The sequence below is a fragment of the Manis javanica genome, chromosome X (assembly GCF_040802235.1).
Source record: "Manis javanica isolate MJ-LG chromosome X, MJ_LKY, whole genome shotgun sequence".
NCBI lineage: Eukaryota > Metazoa > Chordata > Mammalia > Pholidota > Manidae > Manis > Manis javanica.
Window position 1 is genome coordinate 129,906,176 of NC_133174.1, and position 6,310 is coordinate 129,912,485.

Here is a 6,310-nt window from a genome sequence, read left to right on the forward strand (position 1 = left end):
TTCTTCCTAGATTATTTAGGTGAATGCTTAATTTTTCAGTTTTTCTTATTTTGTATTTAATGCATTTGAATTATACACTTTTCTCTGAACTTGTGTTTGACTGTATCCCATAGTTTTCATATGCAGTGTTACCACTGGCCTTTTTTGTCATCTCATCTGCAGTTAGTTTGTTTTCCTTTTTAATCCAAGTTATTTAGAAGTGTATTTATTTCAACATGGTAGGTTTTAGTTGATGCTTTGTTTTTCTTTTCATTGTTTCCCTTTTATTATCACTTATGCTGTCTCATGGATGGAGAATGTTTCCTGCATGAATTATACATTTTGGAATATTTATTTGTGTCCTAGTGTAATACATTTTTATAAATATTCCAAGAGCAATAGAAGTAAATTTCTATTTTCTTTTTGTTTGGATAATATATCCTATTTCTATATGTTAAATCCAACTTGTTCATTGCTATTCAGATTTTCCCTTTTTATTTTTTAATCTAAATTTTCTGATTAAAGTATGGAAAATTCCCCCACTGTTATTTTATCACCCTCTCCTATTTCTAACCTTTTACTTTACATATTTGAATTTTTGTTCAGTGATTAAAAATTAAATTCATGATTATCATATTGGATTGTGTTAATTCACCACATAAAGATACCTTCTCTGACTCCCATAATGCTTTTGCCTTAACACTGCTTTGCCACCTGTGCTTGAGTTTTGTTCTCATTTGTCTCATGTATCTTTATCCATGCCAACATTTTCCGCTTTTCCATGTTGTTTTGTTTTAGGTGTGTGCACCTTTTCAAAACAGCATATGCTGAGGTTTTTTTACCCCACCTGAGAATATTTGTCTTTTAATTCATAATTAAATATTTCACATTAATTGTAGATTTGCAATATTTATTCTATCATTTTATTATTTTTATTTTTTCTCTTCTTGCTAGGTGTGTCAAAATTTGTGTCCTCCTTTTTCCTATAGCAGTTTAGGAGTTTGAAAGACCACTTTTAATAGTGGTTGCACATATATCTATATTTAGATACTTTTGTATTGTCAAAACTTTTTAAATGAGCATATAATATAACTTTATGATAAAAAAGGAGTATCTGCTTTTAAATGTGTCCAGTATTTGTTCATTGCTTACCAGTCTCCCCTTGCTCAGCTCTCCATCTAGGTTTTATGTCCTTCCACCAGCTGCTCAGTCTCTCACTACTCCTGTCTATCTTGTTCATTACTACCAGATTATCTCCTTAAAATATTATTTTCTTCATATCACTGCATTCCTAATTAAATCTAATCTTCTACACCTGATCTCCACATCCCCGATGACTTTCCCTCCATAACCATTCCTTTTGTTTACTTCCCCTTGAACCATCTGTGCTACAGGAACTGGTTTCCTCACTCCCTCATAAATCAGCATTTTTTCCTTCATTTCCTTTCATTTATTTTCTCTACATTTTTTCTGTTTTCTCAGGGTCTGATCCAACCATAAAGAGTCCAGATACCTGTCTTTGAAGAGAATTCTTCTGTCCTAAGAGTTTACCATTAGAGAAGACCTGCATCTTCAGGGAGCAGAAACATTCTAGTCATAAAACTGTGGCAACAGACTTCATTTTTGACCACAAAACCTTAAAGCGTTTGATGTTTACTGAAAAGGGACATTTGACTGTGTCCTAAAGTGTTTTAACTTTGAGACTGGTATTAACCCCTCACACCAAACCAAAGATTTCTTTACACTTCTTCCTTAATAACAGTGCTGGTCAACATCACAACATTTAAACCTTTCCCCAGTTTCTGAGTCTTCTCTAGCAGGGAGCAGTTGATCTCCCATTTCCTTGCGAATTGTTTGAGGCATATCAGCCTTTAGTCTTTGACCTCAAGCTTCTGAAGAAGTTACTATCAGCTGTTCTAGACCTAAAGCCTCAACAGAGCCTTTGCTTCCATTTCAGTCAAGATGGGCCTTCCTACCTTAGAATGGAGTTAGGAATGGGGTGTCTTGCCGATGGGTTTCAGCCGCAGGCAAGTTCGCTATGGATTCAATGTGACCAAAGAAATTGACAGCAAAACATTCTTGGGGTGAAAGGGTTATACCCAACTTTACTTCCAGGTGGCAGGTCAGTCACTAAAATCCCATTCACTCAGAGCAAAGCGAGTCTGCATGCAGCAAGCTGGTCTCTGCCTCTGGGCCACTCTGTCTGCACAACTGTCCTCTTGGCCCCTCTGTCCGCACAGCCATCCTCCAGGCCTCTCTGCCTGCACAGCCGTCCTCTGGGCCTCTGCACAGTTGTCCCATACAGCCGTCCTCCGGGCCTCATTGCACAGTTGTCCCGCACATCCATCCTCTGGGCCTCTGTCCTCAGCGCTGCCACTACTCCAGCCTCTGCTCTGCTCTCCTGCAGCCTTGCAGCCCTGCCACCATATCACTGAGAGCACTGGGCGGAGCTCTTTATATGGAGTCAACAGCCATGTATTGCCCCCAGGTGTGCAATGAGCTAGTCAGCCAGAGCCAGCTGAGAATCCTGGCCACAGGAACTCTCATTTTATCCACAGGGTCCAAGAACTCTAGGCACCAAGGGAACATTTTCTTATCAATACCAAGAAATAATCAGTTAGCTATAGCACTCCCACCCCAAGAAGACAAGGTCTTTAGCATACTTTACACTTTCATTTTCTTTACTGTCTCCTAGGAGGGAGTATGGCTAAAAGCAATACTGGCCTCATGGCATGGAGTTCTGCTGGATCGAGTCAACAAAGCTGAATTCTTGGGGAACCACTCCCCCTTTTCTAGACTTCAAAATGTTTTTGTTAACTCTGTGCCATTTGCTTTCAGGACTTCAACTCAATAGTTTACTTAATTTCATAATCATATTCCTGGAAATTATTGGGACAATATATTTTCCTGTTCACTGTGGTTAGCACCAAGTCTTCTCCCTTCTTGCATGTATTGCTCATTATTAGTGAACAAAACATGTATTTTTCCCCTAAAGTGTAGCATAATTCTCAGTTTTTTTCATATCTCAACAAGATTCTTGAGAACATGTAGCTGCAAAAATCCACACAGATGGGTGTTCTGTCACATCTAAACTTACTGTATCACCACCTTTTTATATGTGGGTCTTAATGTTATTCGGACAGAACTCACCAAAATACGTATCTGCATTTTGACCTAAGCTCAGCATCAAAAACTTCCCATACTTATCAACAATGTGAAAAATAAAGGTGAGCCCAGGTGCTCATGCAATACCTGCCCCTAATTTCCCACTTGGTGAGAAAGTCCATAGAAATGATTTAATATCTAGACTTACATGGTCCTGATAGTTTGTCTGAAGATTACAATCATACACACTTTATACAACTTATTTCTTGATCACTTTATGTTGTCCCTTTGATCACTGTCATGGATATTTGGCCCTTCGTAGACTTCACTGGTTCTAGGGGACCATAATCACTTTTTAATGTTCACATTTTTAGGGATTAGTGGGGGTGATTTTATGCTGACTCCTATGTCACAACCCATACATTTCAAGGTGTTGTTCCTTATAAGAACAGGATGTTCCAAGCTGATTTTAAAGTATGCTATGCTAAGGACCCCAGTTTCTTTTTACTGAAAAATTGAGAGACCAAACTCAGGATACTAGGAGTGGAAATTTTTTTTATATAAGTGCTTGGTGTAGAACAGATTTACATGGCTACTATCCATTTTTGTGATGAATCGAAAGGATTACTTTTTTTAAAAATACACTGCAAGTTCACTTTATTGCTTTTAAACAGCTGTTCCTTTTTACCTAGTTAGATGAGGACTTATTAATCCAATTTTTCACTTGTGTTTTGTGCTACCAATTTTTTTCTCCTTTCTAACTTCATTATACCATGCTGTGTGTTATGAAGCCACACTATGTATTCCAATTACAGCATTGCCAGCTCCACTCCCAATGTAGCAGTCTTCATTTTTATCCCTCTTAGCTTATATTTCTTTACAATGGCCATATATGTACATCTCCAGATAATCTCCATCAGTATTACTCAAACCCCAGTTATCTTCAAGGAACAATCTCCACCCGTTTAGGGAATTCAAAAGTGTAGGATGTAAGTAGCTCAAATAGAAATCAGGCAGTTGTCCAAAAGTAATCATTAATGTTTTGTTTTTATGGGAACTAGGGTTTTTTCTGTTGCTGCAGGCAGCTTTAATGATGAACTCTGCTTTCTTAAAGTCCTTTAGATAAATATACTTATTACCTTAGTAATATACCACTTCATCTTTGCAAACAACTATTAAGAATAACAGAAAATGTAGCCAAATGTGTATAGTGACATTCTTTAATGGTTTCTTATAAAAACAAGGACAAAACAGCTACTTGAGGTTTTCATGCAAATCAAATATCAATATGGATTAAGATGTCCCATCTCTGTAAACCCAGTTTTGAGTTTAGTGGCAACATAATGATTGCCACAGAAAAGATATACAAAGTCACTTTCTTCCAGGCTACTTTGTTGATAGGGTCAGTATCACTTGCCTATTGTGGTATAACAAACCACTTCAAAATTCAGTGGCTTAAGTCAATAACTCTTTATTGTAATAAGCCTATGAGTTAGCTGATGATTTCTTCTCACCTCATGTGTCTGCAGTCAGCTATGGGTAAGTTAGGGAGCTCTGTTGATCTTGGCTGGGCTCTCCCACATATTTAGGGATAATAACCACACTGCCATTCACATAGTCTTTCAACCTCCATCAGACTATCCCAGTCGTATTCCCATAGCATGGCTGAGGTCCAAGTAGGAGAGTAGAAGTGTGCAAGACCTGTTGAGGCCTAGAATAGTACACTATCACTTCTGCCACATTCAGTTGGCCAGAGTAAGTCACAATGGATCCTAGATTCAAGGTGTGGGGAAATGAACTCTACCTTTTGATGGGAAGAACTGTAAAGTCACACTGCAGTAAGTTTGGATATAGAGAGTCCATCACTGGTGGCTGTGAGTCAGGCGTACAGCTCTGCTGCCCTAGGATGGCCTCAGCTGGGCCAGCTGCAGTCAGTTCCACATGCTTTCTTGTTCGGCAGCAGGTTTGTTCTCATGACATGGCAGCGAACCAAGAGAAGATTTAGAAGGGACCAAACCTCTTGAGGCCCAGAGATGGAACTGGCACATCATCACTTCTGCCATATTCTATGGACCAAAGCGAATTACAGGGGGCAATAGTTGGAATGTGTAGCTCCAAAATTTGTATGCTGAGACCTAATCCCCAATGTGAGGGTATTTGAAGGTGGGGCCTTTGGGAAGTAATTAGGTCATAAGGTTGGAGCCTTCATGAATGAATGATTCCATTTCAGATAATATTTTCAAATAGAATCCCTGACTTATTGAAAATTATCTCTTCCCTGATGTCAGCAAGATGGCAAACTAGGAGGTCTCGATGCTCATCCCGCCCACAAAAACAACAAAAACAATGAATAAACAACTACATGTCAATGAGAATGGCTGTAAGAGAGCACGAGAATACAATGAGGAAGTACAATAAAGAAGCTGAAAAAGAGGAGCAGAACAACCACAAGATGAAATGAAAACAAAATGTTAACAGTAAGTTCTCATGAATAGTTACCTTAAATGTAAGCAAATTAAACTTACCAAGTAAAAATCATAGAATGGCTAAATGGATAAACATGATCTAGTGATAAGCTGTCAATAAATGACTCACATTAGAATTAAATACACATAGAGGCTGAGAGTGAAGGAATGAAAATGATATTTCATGCAAATGATAACCATAAGAAAGCAGAAGTAACTATATTTATAGCAGGGTAAATAAGTCTAACAGTGTCTAGAAACAAAGGTCATTATTTAATGATGAAAAGGTTCCACAGGAGGGTGTAACTATTATAAATATATATGCACCTAACATCAGAGCACCTAAATATGTAAAGTAAATGTTGATAGATCTGAAGATAGAAATTGACAGCAATAAATAATAGTAAGGCACTTAAATATCCTCACTTAACAGTAATGAGTAGAAAATCCAGACAGGAAAACCAGTAAAACGGCTGACCTGAACAACACCAGAGACCAAATGGGCTCATCTGACATATACAGACCTTCCCATCAGTAACAGAAGAAGTACATTTCTTCCCTGGATGGAATGGATTATGGCCCTATAGACTGCTGAATGCAGATGTGATTCTAGTGCTTGACTTACTGCCATCAGAATAAAGCCAGGTATAAACCCTTTTATCCCAAGAACGTTCCATTGTCATTTCTTGGACTCATGGAATCCATAGTGAACTTGCCTGGGGTTGAAACTCATAGGCAAGACAATATCTGTACTCTCATGT